Source organism: Schistocerca piceifrons, chromosome 1 (genome assembly GCF_021461385.2).
Source record: "Schistocerca piceifrons isolate TAMUIC-IGC-003096 chromosome 1, iqSchPice1.1, whole genome shotgun sequence".
NCBI classification, from domain to species: domain Eukaryota; kingdom Metazoa; phylum Arthropoda; class Insecta; order Orthoptera; family Acrididae; genus Schistocerca; species Schistocerca piceifrons.
In genome coordinates, this window is record NC_060138.1 from 344,328,899 (window position 1) to 344,346,678 (window position 17,780).

Consider the following 17,780-nt stretch of genomic DNA (forward strand, 5'->3'; position numbering starts at 1 on the left):
AATCAAATTCCCTCCACGGATTGACATTAGTATTGGTGTGAAAAAGGATCGTTTGCGAGAAGTAATGAAGCTAAAAGCTGATGCTCGCATACGTCGTCATGACGCTAAAGCGCGTTTTGCTAAGTTTGCGATCGGAGACTTAGTACTTGTAAAAGCTCATGAGAAATCGAGCGAGATAGACAATGAAATCTCTAAATTTAAGTTTGTTTATAATGGACCATATAAAGTCATTGGTATACCTCACACAAATGCTTATTGCTCAGAGTATCCAAGCTCTGGAAAACTATTAGGTATACGGAACATTGTAGACTTGAAATTGTACCAACCTAGGATCGATTAATACCACACAATGGATAATTTGTACAGTATGTAATATAAAGTGTAAGATTTAAGGATGTGCCATGTTGCGATGCTTTTGCCTGACCTAGAGGTCATTAAAGAACTTATAATTAACAAGTAATTAATTTTTGATTAGACGTTTTAACCAACTGAAATATCCGAGCTGCTAGTTTAAGTTTTCAGCTGAGTCACAGTAGATTAAGGAATGTAAATATGCTTTTGTAACTAGCTGTCAGATTTCATGAATGTGTGTTTTATTAGTCATTGCCGATGTACTTAGACGCTGTTTTAAGTTTCAGGCTAGTACATGCGTGTGATGATGGACAGTGTTGAGTTATCCACTGTGATAGTATTAAGGGACTCCTTGAGATTACGCGGGAGTGAGTTTTTCCTAAAGAATTCAGTGAAACGGACGTTCTGGAAGTGCCGTTACAAGGGCGAGTGAGATCAAGCGTGCCGCACAGGCAGGCGCAACAATACTTGCGAGGCGAAGCCGCTGTCGGCTCTTGTGCCGCTGTCAGCATTCTTTGTACTTGCGGGTACGGAAGGCGGAATTGCTTTTCTTCCTGGACAGCTGAAAGAATTGTACTGTCAATATTTATGGTTTTGTCTATCTGCTGTACATTATTTTCTTGTTTAGCGTTAAATAGATTCTCGTGACGAGAATATTAATTATGAAAAGGTTATATAAAATGTGTAGTCTATTTAATTATTTATTTGCGTATTTCGATCTACATGTTTTTATGACCATGCACTCTAATCAATTTTGCAAATAGTATTCCATTTCTCATAGTGTTACGAATTTTAATGATTTTGGAATAGCTAAACCATTTTCTATAGTTTCTATGAATTTTAATATGTTGTCAACCTGTTTTATTTTGTGCAAGATGACAGAGTGGAATAAGATTAGGAGTGTCTCCACTCAATTATTATGGTCTAAAAATTGATTTATGGTTAATTTGACGAATGCTAAATTTTGTTGATGTTTTGAGCATATGCATTTCCGCTGTTTCTTTTTTGGGACATTTTCTGAGTCTGTTTACGTTACACGAACATCCTCAGACAATGTGGGGCACGTGTAACGCCGGAAATGCATATCCTCCTATTTCCATCTATTGTACTATTATTTTTTTCCTTGTTTTGTTACCTCAAGATATGACATTTCTGTCTCTTTATATATTGTAATTGTTTTACTGTTCGTATATATATATTTATGCACTTATGTCGATGTATAATTGGTTTGTTACGTAAATATTATTTGTATTTTTACGCTGGGTCTTGCCTAGGGAAAACTGCTATCGAACGATTACATCGATGGGTCGTGTGAAGAATCAAAGTGTGTAGGATCTTTGTTAGTGTTAACTCTGCCGCGTGGAGCGCGGGCAGAGGGAGTCTGGCTGGGGTAGCGAGTGGAGCAGGTGTGTTGTGTGACGCTCCCGCGAGTTGCCGCGCTTTCGGGGTTTGGCAGCATGTAATTGCGCTCGACTTGCGATGATAGTTTCTGACATGGTGTCGCGGACGGGAAGCATTAGCTGGCGCACATCAAGAGCCCGTTTCGTCTGGTGACCGTGTCGAGAAGAAGGCGCGCCAACATCCAGCTTCTGCAACAGCGACGGCCGACAATGAGTGACTGTCGCCACCTCCTCGATCGACGGCTTCAAACCTTCAATCAACCAACAAGGAAGACTAAAAGCACGTAAAGTTTCAGAACTGTATGGCAGACCTCAGCTTTTCAAATTGTTCCATTTGCCTCGCAAAAAAAACCTTTGTTGCTCATTGTCCCAATTGCATTACCAAGCAGGGTCCCTTCCTTTTCCGAAATGAACCCGAGTGTCGTTGAAATTCAGACGCCAGCATTAAAGTACAATCATTCCATTTCACTGCTTTAATTTCAAAGTTCAGTTTAAGTATTCATAGCTGGCTACAATATTTAGATTACGCAAGCACAAATTAAGAGTGCGAGTTTTGTTACCGTATTTTAGCTTACCTGTGACTGCATCTCAGCTTGGTACGTACTAAATTTTACTATTGTTAATTGTTCAGAATCATTTAATTCAAGTTCCAAGCTAAATCTCTTATTTCTAAATTGCGTAGATTCAAGTAGCTTTTGAAATGATTGTTGAGGTAGTCCAAGACTAACCGTATTTTACTGAATTTCGATGTGCTTAAGAAAGAAAGCTTCTTATTAATTTCAGTCACTAAATTAACTTTCAGTTTTCCAGTTTTATTAATTCTTTCGCTAAATTAAGTCAGAGTGCAGCGAAAGTTATTACTTCCGGCAAACTTTCAGTTTTCACACTACACGTGTCAACCTCCAGTTGCCACGCTTCTAGTGCTAATTATATGTGTAATTACCTTTCTTTTTCAGTTACTATAGTAATTGTCCTTAGGACTGGCGACCGTAATTTCCCCCAAATCTCAAATATCTAATTACCGCTAGTTAATTGTTAACGTAACGGCCGCACATTTACTTTCTTCATTAACTTTACCCCTTTTCAAAATTAATTTCCACCAGTTTCATTTGCATTTTTCCTTTCATTTAGATGTAACCCTTTCCTCCCTCTTTACCGACAGATTAACTTCGGTGACGATTGCTTTTCCCAAATTTCCATTAGGTATACGCGGTTTAATTTTTCACTGTCATTAAGGTCGATAAGTGAGGGGGAAGTTACAATCTGCAGAAATTTTCCAAGTTTCCAACGAAGTCCACCTTCAAGCGGGAGCGTTTTGCTCTGCAAGTCTGACCTACATAGAATTTGCCACAATTCTAAGTAAGTGTATATATTCCACTCTTTTCCAAAACTGGGGGGCTGTCTTTGCCATTCGGCAAAACTGTCGAATAGTGTTGTGCAAATAAATGATGTTTTTTTAAGTTCCTGGATTTAAGCTTTCTGGCTATATTCAATGAGACTTTTATTTATGGAACTGTGTACCAGTTATTGCGCTCTTGAGGCGGTGGGTCGAAAACATGGTAAAGATGGAAATACATCTGTTGTTTCTGCTTTTTGTCCGTTATAGAATCTACCAAGGCAGGAGTGTAGCCATTGCTTCATGTTATTTGTTTGAGTGCATTTAATTCCATTTGGAAGTTGTCTTCATACATGGGGATGAATATTAGGCGATGTATTACTGAATGAAAGGCGGCATGTTTATGGGTCACTAAGGTGTTGCTGTGTGTGTGGTGGTAGATTTCCTATAAAGATTCAAATTATGAATGTGATCACTTACGTCTATCGTTAGATTAAATAATTTATGCAGATGCCCCCAAACTCCATTGTCAATTTCATGTTGTTGTGTTAAGAATTTAGCTGCTTGAGAAATTTCTGATGTTGTCTGGTAGTACCTGTCCAGAAGCACGACACATAAACATACTTAAACAAGTATCCAACCTTGGAAGATGGTGGATTATTTTCCAAAAACTGTTTTTCAAAATAGTCCATGAAGATTTCAGTGAAGAAAATCTCTGACGCAACCGAAAATCGAAGTGGGGACCCAGCTATCTAGAATCACCGACGCTAACCACTTTTTCCTCTCTTTTTTTTTTTTTTTTTTTTTTTTTTTTTTTTTTTTTTTTTTTTCTAGCAGTTTAACGGATCAGATTGTGGGTTGACCGAGACAGGGTGGGCAGGCGTCGCAACGCAAGGCCTAGCCACAATGTCCCCTCCCTCCCGTTCCTGGGGATGTGGGCAAAGGGATGAAATGGTTGCGTTTATTTTATTTTTTAATTTCTTATTTGTTTATGTCTGTTGCGATTTATAGGAAAAAAACTCGACATAAAGAAACCGAAGGTGCTAGTCAACATATCCAAACGCGAAACGGCTTCCTATGCTGCATAGATGTAACGAACTCATTATCAAAACAAAACGAGACATTGCAACGGAACAGTTCGCGCGTATTCAGATTTGCTTCTCGCTAATATGTAGTCTCCCGAATACATAAGGCATGAACATAATGTCCTGAACCACGATCTATCATCTCACTCACTTCTTGCACCCGGAACACCCCAGCTAACCAGAAGATCCGTAAATAAAGAACCCAAGTAGTTGGCAAAATATGTTCTATATTTCCACGTGGCCGCAAAATCATACGTTAGTCTTGCAGTATGTACTAAAACTCCAGGACATCCTTATCGTCGGCACGATACAGATAATACATCGCCATCTCCTTTACCCAGTTGGTGGCGTTTGTCCGGGAGGTGGAAAAGTAGATTCCGTCGTGGAAGAGCAGGTCGTCAGCTTTGACTGCCGTGTGCGCTGTACGCGGTAAAAGGGCCAACATTTTCTTCGTGAGCATGTAACATTCGATTGCTGCGTCACATACCAAACGATGCTAGTTAAGTCGACGAACGCGCAGTGGGAGTATGTCGGTGTGTCGACCAGGTGAATAGAGTGCAGTCGTTGATGGTACGGGAATTTGCCGTCCACCGCTACATATCACGACGCAGCTACCTCCATATGGAAAGATGGGGGATGAACTGCTCTCCATATTCCCTGCTATTGTACAGGCGCGTACTTTTGTTTGACACCCGGACTTTGTGGACGAGCGGTTCTAGGCGCTTCAGTCCAGAACCGCGCCGCTGCTACTGTCGCACGTCCGAATCCTGCCTCGGGCATGGTTGTGTGTGATGTCCTTAGGTTAGTTAGGTTTAATTAATTCTAAGGGACTGATGACCTCAGATGTTAAGTCCCATAGTGCTTGGAGCCATTTGAACCATTTTTTGTTCGACAACATCGGGAGGGAGTCGTTGGGGGAAGCGTTGATAAACATCTTTCGTTGTGGGCGGCCTGATCTCCGGAAAACCGTCCTGAATGTAACTGTAATCAGTGAAGAAGTTCCGGAGTGTGCTAGTGGTGCCGTAATGTGACCAACATTGTCTGGTGGACAGGGTAAAAGGGGGAGCCACTTCGTTGATCACAGTGACCGTTAAGAGGACTTGCTCGGCTCTCCAAAATCGTTGCATTGTACTAGGAAATATCGTACGCGTCCTTTTCCTCACGTTTACGAGTCCGATGCGTCCTTCTCTCGGTGGCAGCTTCAAGGTATCGTAGAGGATTTTAAGGAGGCGGTCAACAATGTCCAAAGGCTGGCAGTAACCCTGTCGCGATCGTGGTGGGCAACGGCAGTATGTACGCCAAATAAACTATTTTTGGGGCCAAATAGAAGCTGATGTACTGTGCGAGCTGGAAAGTATCTGATGCACGCAGTGCGTGTTGTCGTACTATCAGACGAATCTGCCGCAGTAGCCGTCGATAATTATCCACCGCTGTACGTCGTATCTTTCAACTGAACACCACTCCCAACCACTTGAGAGTGGGGACCTTGGCAATGGGCACTAATGTGCCTGGTGGCAGCCTTCTTGCCCACTTCCATACATCGGGTCTTTTTTATTTTAGTGACACTATCCGCCACCGTTCCATGCTGCTGAAACCATCCCAGCGCCGCCTGGACTTCGTCTCCTGACTTGACCAAAAAAACAACGTAGTCGGCATATGCGCGGCATCGGAAACATGCGGTCCGTAGTTGGACACATCCAATTCGTCGTCGAAGGCCGTGTACAGCTGCCTCAAGAACGATAATAAGATGGCCGATAGGAGGTAACTCTGCCGCTTAGAGCGCTGGATCGTGATAGGTTCAAAACTAGTATCATTCAACAAGACTCTCGCGTGGGCGCCGTGAGTCAACCGCAAGATTCCCATAAGTTCCGTGACCGCTCGTAGAAACACATGGTTCATCGGCCGAAAGCGTAATCGAAATCCACTGCCACTAGGGCTCCTCGTAACCTGCACGCCTGACATCAGTGGTCTGCCATCCCAGTATGTCCTTAGTGCCGTGCGTATGTTGCTCTTCCCTCCTAGATACTGAGATGTTTATTTTTCACCTCCGCGTCGTTGTCGATTTCACAGTCCAGCTGATCCACCTCTGCGTTGCAAATGTTTTGAGTGAAATGCCCACTTGATGCGCTGTTGTTTTCACGTCAATTCTACCAACATTGAGAGTTATTTAGTTCTCGGGGTTTTGTAAAATTCTTGGATTCATGTCTCGTCGCTCTGCAGCCTATGAAAAGGATTGCGGAAGACTCCCAAATAAATTCCAAAGCACAGTGCAGTTTTAATACCAATATATTTCCAGGACTCTGGTGTCCGAGCGTGGTGAATTGTACCGGTTACATCACATGTACATAAAGTTGACATCAAAGACACAGAGTTCACGCCACAAAAATCAACAAACGAGTCAGCCTCCAATACATGTGCTCGCAACCATACTCAAAAAACGAGTGCCCCAAGGCGCCTGCACGACCTCTATTTATACTTTTGTTAACAATTGCATACAATGAAAATTACGATTTTATGTAAAATCACAACTAGAAGTTAAACAGAATATGAGATACACATTGCTAAAAATTTACAATCTCAGTGCTGAACAAGGTGAACCTATTTTCAACTTAGTTACGAGTTAATATAACATTTTCTGACCAATTATGTTACAGGTAACAATTACATTTCTAAATTTGTTTATAACAAATCAACTAGTGCCTGAATTTTAGTGCTAACATATATCGGAGATACAATTAACGTTCTTTATTTAAATGTTCTATTTAATTTGCTGTAGTAATTTTATAATTATAGGTTTACTGGTACGTCCTGGCCATGTGCTCGATTTCTTTCGATTAGTTACAGTATTAATTTCACATTTATAGTGAGTTTCTCATATAAGAACAATGTTAAATGCTTTTGGCACATTCAAAATACACACGATGGCTTTTACACATATGGCTTCAGCAAAGCATCGTTTTCGAATTATATATATACTGAAATAGTGGTTATTTTTGTATGTAATTTGGAAACAGGTCACTTTACATTTTGTTCTTTATGTCGAAATGACTGCACTTGAAACAGTTATTTAGTTATTCACATTGGACAATTAGGACTGGTGTTTAATTTTAATGCTCTCCGAGGGGTTCTGATAGGTAATATTTCAATATCTTGATCAAAATGTATCCTGTCCTTTACTGTCGCTTGAAGGTGGGCATGAAGGATAAGTACAAAGATTTTGTAATCTGCATTCAGTAATGTCAAAGGCCGGTAATCTTCTGGTCTCTGATTGTTCAAATAGCTCTGAGCACTATGGGACTTAACATCTGAGGTCATCAGTCCCCTAGACTTAGAACTACTTAAACCTAACTAACCTAGGGACATCACACACATCCATGCCCGAGGTAGGATTCGAACCTGCGACCGTAGCAGCGGCGCGGTTCTGGACTGAAGCGCCTAGAGCCGCTCTGCCACAGCGGCCTGCTCTTGTGGTCTGTGACTACCACTTGGTTTTGGAGTGGTTATCATTATGCCCTCTGTGAACACGGTAGGGGACTATAAGGTGTTAAGAGTTCGTTGTACATCTGTATCCACGTCGGTCCCATCAGAGGAGCAGAAGAATTCAAGATAGAGTTAACCCAGTCCAGCAGATTTGTTTAACGCACCACACTTAAAGGCTGCATTCAGACAGTCTATATAACTTCAGCTACAAGATCGTCCTCTTCTGTAGAATGTTCGGCCGAAGGTATTTCTCGAAGCACGTCATTGCGTCGTGCTCTGTCAAGTTGGTCCTCGTCATAGAAACAGCGACAGCGGTGAGCAAAAGCACATGCAATATCTTTCTGTAACATGGCCCGCGATCCATCGGCCATTTCATCACGTATAAGTGTATGTCGCCGCTGCCGCCCTTGTCTCACTATATAGAGTAATGACGGTCGTTCGTTTCGTAACCCATCCTGTATCCTTGCATGTACTTTAACTCCTTCCATCTGCACCGCCATAAGACGCGACAGTTTTCTTTCATACGTTGAACAGCCCGCTGACGTTCGGGGGACGGTGGTTGTGGTGCCAGCTCACACAGAGCTGTGAAATAAAATTCGGAAGTCGTCCGTTGTCAAATTGACTTGGCTGTATAATGTGAGCGTTCTGCGTAAAGCTGCTTTGACACTGTAGAACCACCATTTAAGCGTTCAATCGTACGTGCGTTGACGCCGCTTTCACTGACGCTGTGTGTCTTCAGTCTCCTGGACACAGTTCTCATCTTGTAGATGGATAACGTTGAGCTTCCATGGACCCCTGCTGCGCCATGTTCTTTGTCGTGACACATGCAAGCCTGGTGGTCTGTAAAAGGCGTAGGCCACATCTCAGCGTCAATTGTCGCTGTGCGTAGCCCACGAGACATACGCCCTGTCTAGTCGACTGGCCAAACGGTCGTAAGGGACATATATCCGCAGCTGTCTCCGTATTCACTTCCCAGGTATCAATCAGTGCAAGGTCCCAGACCAGCGTTTGTAACGTAGGGCAGGGGACGAAGTGTGGGCATGTAATTCTCTTGACGTCCTCGGAAGCGCGGTGTCACTTCCTCTCAATAAAAAGTTGTGCGCTCGTATCTCTTCGTCGAGCAAGACGGCGCGTAAACATTCATCAAGCGGACGTCCGCTACACTTAGGGCAACACCACGCGTCGATAATAAGTATTACACATCCTCCGCCACTATTCCTTCTCGGAACAGTATGGTTGTGCCACCGCTACCGTCGGCGCCCTTTTAAACGATATACGTCCTAACCATAAAACTCTATAGAGGTATCGTTTCATACCTCCTGCAAAGCAGCTATGTCGATGTTCGCTGCCCATAGCATGTCTCGCAGCATATGTATCTTTACTGGGGTGCTAATACCGTTGATGTTAACTGTGCCAATACGGTAGACAAGCACTGCTACAAGGTTACCACCAACGGACAGTCTGACAACGGAGCATTTTTCATGGACGGGGACCATAAGACATAGGCTAATTGGCCGCCGTCGACAAGGATCCCTCCCGAGTCACTGCCGTTGGGAGCCAGTGACTGAACACCCACCTCCTGCGTCTCGTCAGTTAGGTCCATTTTTTGTCCCCAGTCTCTCAAAGAACTGATGGAGACATTAGCTGTGCTATTAACAGGTGGAACGGTATCCTGTTGTATAGCTGTCTCCAACACCTTTCCTTGGAATTGTGGCTCCTATGCAGTCTGTAGCGAAGATGCTGTGGGTGGGAAATCGTCCTTGCCAGTCGGTAGAGACGCATCGTGATCTTGTTCGTCGCCTGGGTTGTGCTGCTCATCTTCTGTTGACAGCCGCCGCTTCTTTCGCTTCTTCGGAGACCGCTGTTTTCGTAGTCGCGCCTGCACTTCTGCAGAGGTATCCGCTTCCATATCTGGAGAGGAGTTCGACGGGAGCGCAGGAAGGACTCCGCAGGTGTAGTAAGGTGTCTCGCTGACGGCGTGACAAGTTCATATGCACCGTCGATGAGGTGGGATCGGGGGCGACACTCGTAGACTCCGTGGGCAACTGCTTGTCACGTCACCCACGTCGTTCCGGAGCGCTTCCACACAGCAGCGTCATCTGCTGCGGTGGGTGCTAGGTTCCCGTGGTAGGCGTACTAGACGTCGTTGAAGACAGTTTGTTTGGACGTGACCTTCCTGCCTGTAGTCAGAGCATGTCCTCCGCTGATCACAGTAAATTACAATGGCACGACAATCTCCTGCTGACATGTAAGATAGTATTGTGAGTGTGTGTGTTTTATTTTGTCAAGTTGCACAATGGATTGATCCAACAAGTACCCTTTGGCTCCTGCAAGAAACAATTTCCACCTCACACTACTACAGAAGTCAGACAGACGCTCCTAATGTACCAACAAGAACTGCTTGAAAAACATTCAGCCACAAATATCTTCTGGAGTCGTCTGCTGTAAGGAAAAGACACAAAAATATTCTATATTCTTACGTAACTAGTGGAATACTTGGGTACTGGAGTATTGCTGGTTAGTGTAAGAAAAACATTAAACGAACGAAAAATATTATTTATTGCAAAAAAATTCTGAGAAATCAAGTGAAACTTTTTCTTATAAATTAATAAATATCCGGGTTCTTTTCGGAACAGTGGATTGCCTCTTATGGATAGGAATGCTATTATTTTACAAACTATGGAAAGGTTCTTTTCTCCCTTTCCGTTAAGAATGTTATTTACTCGGCACAATGGCTGAGAGCCGCGCCTACACAACTTAAATAACCTTTCTAGGTATGGTCAAGGCTGTCGTGTGAGAAAAGTAGTGGAGTGTACTGTTAGGGAGGAAAGATGGGGCTCGCATACGCTGTGGCACGCAATACCAGGAGCTGCGACAACTGCTGCTTGCGTCGCTCGCTGCTGACAAATATCATAACTATCCCTTTCTATCTGGATTGACCTTCGCCAATCAAACTCTCCCTATGCCTTGATGAAGTCAAGGACTCCTATCTGCCCCTAGTCTAACTACTGGCGAGGTACACCGGTCAGATAACCAGTCCACCGCAATGCCACTCAATATTTGCTCGCAGGCATTTAACTACTACTCTGTCCATGTTCACACTGCACAATAAGTGTGGCGGCCAACACAGTGAACAATGCTTAATCGTGAGCGACTCAATATAGAGTATCACTCTGATTCGCTTATGACAGAGGTTCTCTCCCAGTGAAGTACTGAGGAGAGACTTTGTTCCTCACTTTTTGCGTACATGTACGAGCGCACTCGCTCTCGTTATGTGTTCCCACTCCAAGAGTGACAGCGGATTGGCCCCTTTTTCAGGAAAAGTTGCAAGGGTATATCATTTGCTGTCTTCCCTCACTCCTCTGGCTCTTTGCATCAGAAATATTCCGCCAATCAGTACTGCTGTTTTGAACGGGAGAATGACGTTTCGTTTAAGTCGATCAATGTGGAAATAATGTAGCATCTCCGTTAGGTGTGTACTGTCCTCCTGTGGGAGCTCTGTAGCTACACAGTCAGTCCATCAAAAAATGCGTCTTCTGGGCGCTCCCACACAATGTAGCGGAATTTGCTTTTAAGTCGAACATGGGGGTCGTTATCCCTTTGCTCTGGCAAAAGCTTTCCTCTCTCTGGGCAGTCGCTCCAGCTGAACTAGGTGTAGGGACAGGCCTCCCAGCGGGCTGGTTGTCTCTTTAGAATGGAAATTCCTGTGGCCGTCATGTTGTTTATGCCAGCCTCAACTTTTTCAACCTCGGTGCGCACTTGCGATTTACTTATTAGATCTGCATATCGATTACATGAATTCATACAAAATTGACTCTACCTTATCGAGTTTGGGTTCGAATGAAGCGTCTTGATGTGCAGAATACGATAGTCAGGACGGAATATGTAAGAAATTAAGGTCAGGAGACCACACCACCTTACAGTATGTGCTTCCAGAGTTCAATCCTTATTTGGCGCACCCCGCTGAGGACGGGATACGTCTCGAAGCTGGTCTATTTCTCCGCAGTATGATTACTCCGTCCGCAGGAGCTTTGAATAGAAGTACCGCTCTAACTCCGAGACTGGTATGATAAACTGAAACAACACATATGTTCTGGTATGGCAAAAATGATAACTACCAGCGGATCGACGAATGGGTCTGTTGCACGCTGATTTGTCTATAAGTTTGAAGTATATACTGGACACTATGGACAGGTGGTTTTCCTATCAGCTCCCGTGGATCTATATTCACCACATCTCGCATGAAACGTTCGATTTCGTGCGCTTTCGGCCTTGTATATTGTGCGTCGGACGTGAAATTGATTGTCGCCTTCCGGTAGGAAAGAGGCATCATGATCTGTAGTGAGCAACACACCGCTATGTGAAGCCTTACAAACGTAAACAAAGCTCGTGTTAATGTAGCACTGGCAGAGCACTAGGCACATCCGAGCCGCTACAGTGCCGAAGGCGGACTGTACCACTAGACCACGAGCTGGGGACAGTAATGAGTTAATGAAGAACCACGTGCCTGTAAGTTAACTTTCATCCTTACTTCTTTCCACTGCTTTGCTGAAGCAAACTTAAAGATTTTGCGCCAGAGTCTGTGGTCTGAACTGTTTTGTGGCCGACTCAGGAGAATGTGTTAGCTACCAGTAAAATAGCAATTTGCTTTATATTATTATCATGTTATTTTATCCTATATGCACATTGATACTACTGCAGTATTGATATATACATAAAATGTTTACACGAACATGGAACACACACACACACACACACACACACACACACACACACACACACACACACACACACACACATATATATATATATATACATACCACACACACTGATGAATCAAAACTTTATGACCACTGTCCACCGCGAGAATGAATGGCACCTGGTGCCGTTGCAGGTACGTGACGCGATGAAGAACGTATTGTCCGACCTCGATATTACTGCACTTGGATTCCCATGCCAACTATCGGAAACATGCGGTAACGTTACGGTAAACAAATGCAGTGGTGACCAAGGAAAGTGCATCACACTGTGGATGATTTCAAGACAGATGTGCACATACTGTCAAGTGGTTCCGCCTGTCTTCGTGAAGTATCAGGACAAAAACTGACGATAACCGCCCTCACTCCCAGGTTCAATAATATTGTGGTCGACTAATACAAGGTGGGTAATATAAAACTATCTGAGAAAATACTTACAGTAAGACTGACACGGTATTGACCCTCGTTAATGAATATCAAACAAGAGGCTGGAAATGGGCACTGTCGATGCCGATGCAGCGCTATGCTTGATTTATCAACGTGTGAGGCCCGCGTACCAGCTGTGCCTGAAGCACAACAGCGTAGCGTTTCCAATGTTCTGCTGTAGCTCTTCCAGTGTGTGAGGGTTATCTGAGCACATCCCACCCTTCAGTTTTCCCCGCAGGTCAAAATCACAGGGAGAGAGACCAGGCGATCAAAGTGACTAGAAGCTTGCACTACACATGCTGATTGTCCTCTCCGCACCGAGCACCTCATGCGCTACTAACAAGATTCTGAAGACAGTGTGTTCTGTTGCTCTGTCTTTCTGAAAATATCCATTTAGTTGTTTATCTTCTGTGAGTTGATCCACATATGGATTAAACGATTTCTGGACATAACGGTTAACATTAACAGCTTGGTGAAAGCATCATGTTACAGTCTTGACGTTACACAACGGCTCTTCAAGTTACTGTTGGGGTTTTCCGGATACATAATGTCGCATGTTCTCACCTCTCCCCCTAAGTACCTCTACAGGCTGAACAAGGCTTCATCTGAAGAAACGAGAAACTGAGGATCCAAAATTCTCGATACCACTCCACTCTGAAACCAGTATTCAACACGCGAACGTTCGTTTGGACGCTTCAACTCATGCGCAACAATAAAGTTGTAAGGATTCAGACAAAGGTCTTTTTTAATAATTTTTCGTCATGATGATATCTTAAATTCCATTTGCTCAGGTAAACGGCGTTGAGATTTCGACAGATTTTGTTCCAGGCTTTCCTGCACTCGACCAATGTTTCGTGGTGTTCGAACTCTTTTTCGGACAGTTACGGATTTTATTCGCTGCACAGCCCTTTTCGGGATATTTTACGACTAAGATTTGCAGTGCGCACTTTGCTGGAGACTCTGCCAAATCACTTCCAGTCTGAAACTCTTGCGTAAAGATTCTGCACACATTTTCAACGAAATTTGCCTCTCGTAACACTCGACAATAAACTCGTTTGTCTTGAAGTCAACTGGCCACTAAACACATCTGCTCCTTTCACTCAATCAGTTGTAATGACCCAGAGAAGTACTCATGACAGAGCATGCAGGAGTTGAGCATATGAAGACACGTGACAGCACCAATTGACGCATCAAAATCACTGTTCCCTGCAGTTTCTGCGACGGACAAATCTCCTGTTCATTAACAAGTGCCATCTTCCCGTCGGTCTCATCGGTACTTTCCGGGGAAGTTTTATTTTGCCAAAACTATATATAAGCGGACAGTAGATCGTACGCAAGAGCAGCATAAATTTGGACTGGATTTAGTATTGATCAAGAGGTGACTTTAAGTTTAAGAGAGTCGTCTGGAAGAATCAATGCACAAACAAGTGGTATACTAAATTATTGACGCTGTGAAAAATATGATACTGAAAACCACAGTAGACAGTTCTAATGAAAAAAAAAAAGGTCACCTACAAAAAGTACAATCACAGAAGCTGGAAAGACAAAGATAGGTACAAGAATCTTGGGTAGCAGAAGAACCACTTCAATTGATTTCTCTCACTGAAAACTTGCGAATGAAAGATATGAATTTCAATTATTTTTATTATGATTATGAGAGCAGATCTTATTATGCTTGGTGGCTGGATAAGAATGACTGCCGTGTAATGTGCGTATAGCGGCGCAGTTTTATCAGAAAAAGGATTAATATACTGATTAATTAATTTCAGAAAACCAATAATTACGTGGAACAGTCTCCCCGCTTTATTTGTCGTAAACTTCAATCATCATCAATCAACATAAATCGCTGAATCAGACTCTCGTGATATAGCTATCTCCATCTAAATATAAAATCAGACAAATCTCTCAAGATTTTCCTTTTTTGGTAAGAAATTATGGAACAATTGAAGTGTAGCAGCAATAACAATAACCTCACAGCACTCTTTACTGTCAAGTTTACTGCAGCCACTCACACAACAGCTACTTTGCCTTACAAATAACGTAAAATTGTTTTGAGATATTACGTGGGGAAATGACAGCAACACACCAATATAACCCTATTGGGAATGAAACAGACAAGAAGCGGACTGAAGCAAGGCAAAATGACTACAAGAAAAAGCGATAAAATAGGAAAAGAAATGGTCATCGGAACGACTGTTCAGCATGTAGAAAACTCAAAACAACTATTAGTGAAATTAGAAGCAGGGAGTCAACATTAAGAGTGCAACGGGAATTCCATTGTCAAAGGCAGAGGAGAAAGCAGATAGATGGAAGGACCACATTAAAGGGGGAGGAGTTGTCTGTAGACTGATATAACAAGAAATGGGAGTCTGTGTAGAAGACATATTGTAGCAGTAATAGTTACGGTCGTTTTATTCATCCATAGATCACTTTTACAAGGATATTCGACATGGTGTGCTGTTACAATTTAAAAATAACGTAAATAACTTAATTCATATACATAGGTCTACTTTGATAAGGACGCGAGAGCTACACGGCCGCGGCCTTACAGTGGGAACCATCCTGGCATTTCCCTGAAGCATTTTTAGCGAAACCACGGAAAAGCTTAATCAGGATGGCCGGATGAAGACTGGAGATTCCACCCTCCTGAATACAACGCCACGGGATCCAGTACCACAGTCAGAGTTCAACAGAGTTCTGAAAGACGTATGATCAAATAATGCAAAGTGGCATATAACAATCCTTCGGCATACAATAAAATCATTGGTGGAAGTGGCAACCAAGCGACTATTCAAATTGGCCTGTAGAATCTCTTGAGTCTGGAGGCATACCATCAGACATACGTAAAAATATCATCCACGCAATCCCGAAAGCAGAAAAGTTGCGATTACTGTCGCACAGTCAGCTTAACTTCACATGCATCCAAGTTGTTGACAAGAATAGTACACAAAAGAATGGAAAAGAAAATCTAGGAGCTGTTAGATAAAAATTTCTTTTGGCTTTAGAAAAGAAAAAGGGATGAGGAAGGCAGTTTTGAGGGAAGCAAGACTTAAGAAAAATCCAGATAGGTTCATTGGATTTGTCTACCTAGAAAAAGCGTTTGATAATATGAAATACTGTAATACTTTCGAAATTCCGAAAAAACAGGAGTGAGCTCTATGAAAACTCGGTTAAATATACTATGTGTACAAGAAAGAAGAGGGAACAGATGGAAGGTCACGAACGAACTGCTCAGATTGAAAAGGGTGTAAGACAGGACACAATCACTACTCTTCACTCTATTCATCGAAGAAGCAATGAGGGAAATAAAAAGGAAGGTTCAAGAGTAGGACTAAAATTCAGGGTGAACGGAAATTAATCATACGATTCGCTGATGACATTGTATTGTCTGTGCAAGAGATGAAGAATTAGAGGAAATATTGACCTGAATGAACAGCTTAATGAGCACTAATACGGGTTGAGGGTAAATATCCACATCTACCGAAGAAAGGCGAAACTAATGAGGAGTGGCAAAAATGACGTTAAAGATAAACTTTAACATCAAACTTGGGGACCACAAAGCAGACGAAGTTCAAGAATTCTGCTACCTCGGAAGCAAAGTGACACACGACGGATGGCGCAGGAAGGTCATAGAAAACAGACTAGCACAGTAGAGCATTCCTGACCATCATAAGTTCACTGATATCAAACATGCACCTTAATTTGAGGAAGAAAATGGTGAGACAGCACATTTGGAGCACAGTATCGTACGGTAGTGCATCAAGGACTGTGGGAAAATCGAAGCGTTTGAGATGAGGTGCTAGTGAAAGATTTGAAAGTTAGATGGACTGTTAAGATAACGTTCGAAATGAGGTGCTAGTGAAAGATTTGGAAGTTAGGTGCACTGTTAAGATAACGAATCGGCGAAGAAATGATCATACGGAAAACACTTAGCAGACGACGGTAAGAGATGATAGGACAAATGTTAAAACACACGGAAACTACTTCCGTGCTATTATGTTGTGGTCTTCAGTCCTGAGACTGGTTCGATGCAGCTCTCCATGCTACTCTGTCCTGTGCAAGCTTCATCTCCCAGTACCTATTGCACCCTACATCCTTCTGAATCTGCTTAGTGTATTCATCTCTTGGTCTCCCTCTACGATTTTTACCCTCCACGCTGCCCTCCAGTACTAAATTGGTGATCCCTTGATGCCTCAGAATATGTCCTACTAACCGGTCCCTTTTTCTAGTCAAGTTGTGCCACAAATTCCTCTTCCCCCAATTCTATTCAGTACTTCCTCCTTAGTTATGTGATCTACACACCTAATCTTCAGAATTCTTCTGTAGCACCACATTTCGAAAGCTTCTATTCTCTTCTTGTCTAAACTATTTATCGTCCATGTTTCACTTCCATACATGGCTACACTCCATACAAATACTTTCAGAAACGACTTCCTGACACTTAAATCTATACTCGATGTTAACAAATTTCTCTTCTTCAGAAACGCTTTCTTTGCCATTGCCAGTCTACATTTTATATCCTCTCTACTTCCACCATCATCAGTTACTTTGCTCCCCAAATAGCAAAACTCCTTTACTACTTTAAGTGTCTCATTTCCTAATCTAATTCCCTCAGCATCACCCAACTTAATTCGACTACATTCCATTATCCTCGTTTTGCTTTTGTTGATGTTCATCTTATACCCTCAATTCAAGACACTATCCATTCCGTTCAGTTGCTCTTCCAAGTCCTTTTCTGTCTCTGACAGAATTACAATGTCATCGGCGAACCTCAAAGTTTTGATTTCTTCTCCATTGATTTAATTCCTAGTCCGAATTTTTCTTTTGTTTCCTTTACTGCTTGCTCAATATACAGATTGAATAGCATCGGGGAGAGGCTTCAACCCTGCCTCACTCCCTTCCCAACCACTGCTTCCCTTTCATGTCCCTCGAGTCTTATAACTGC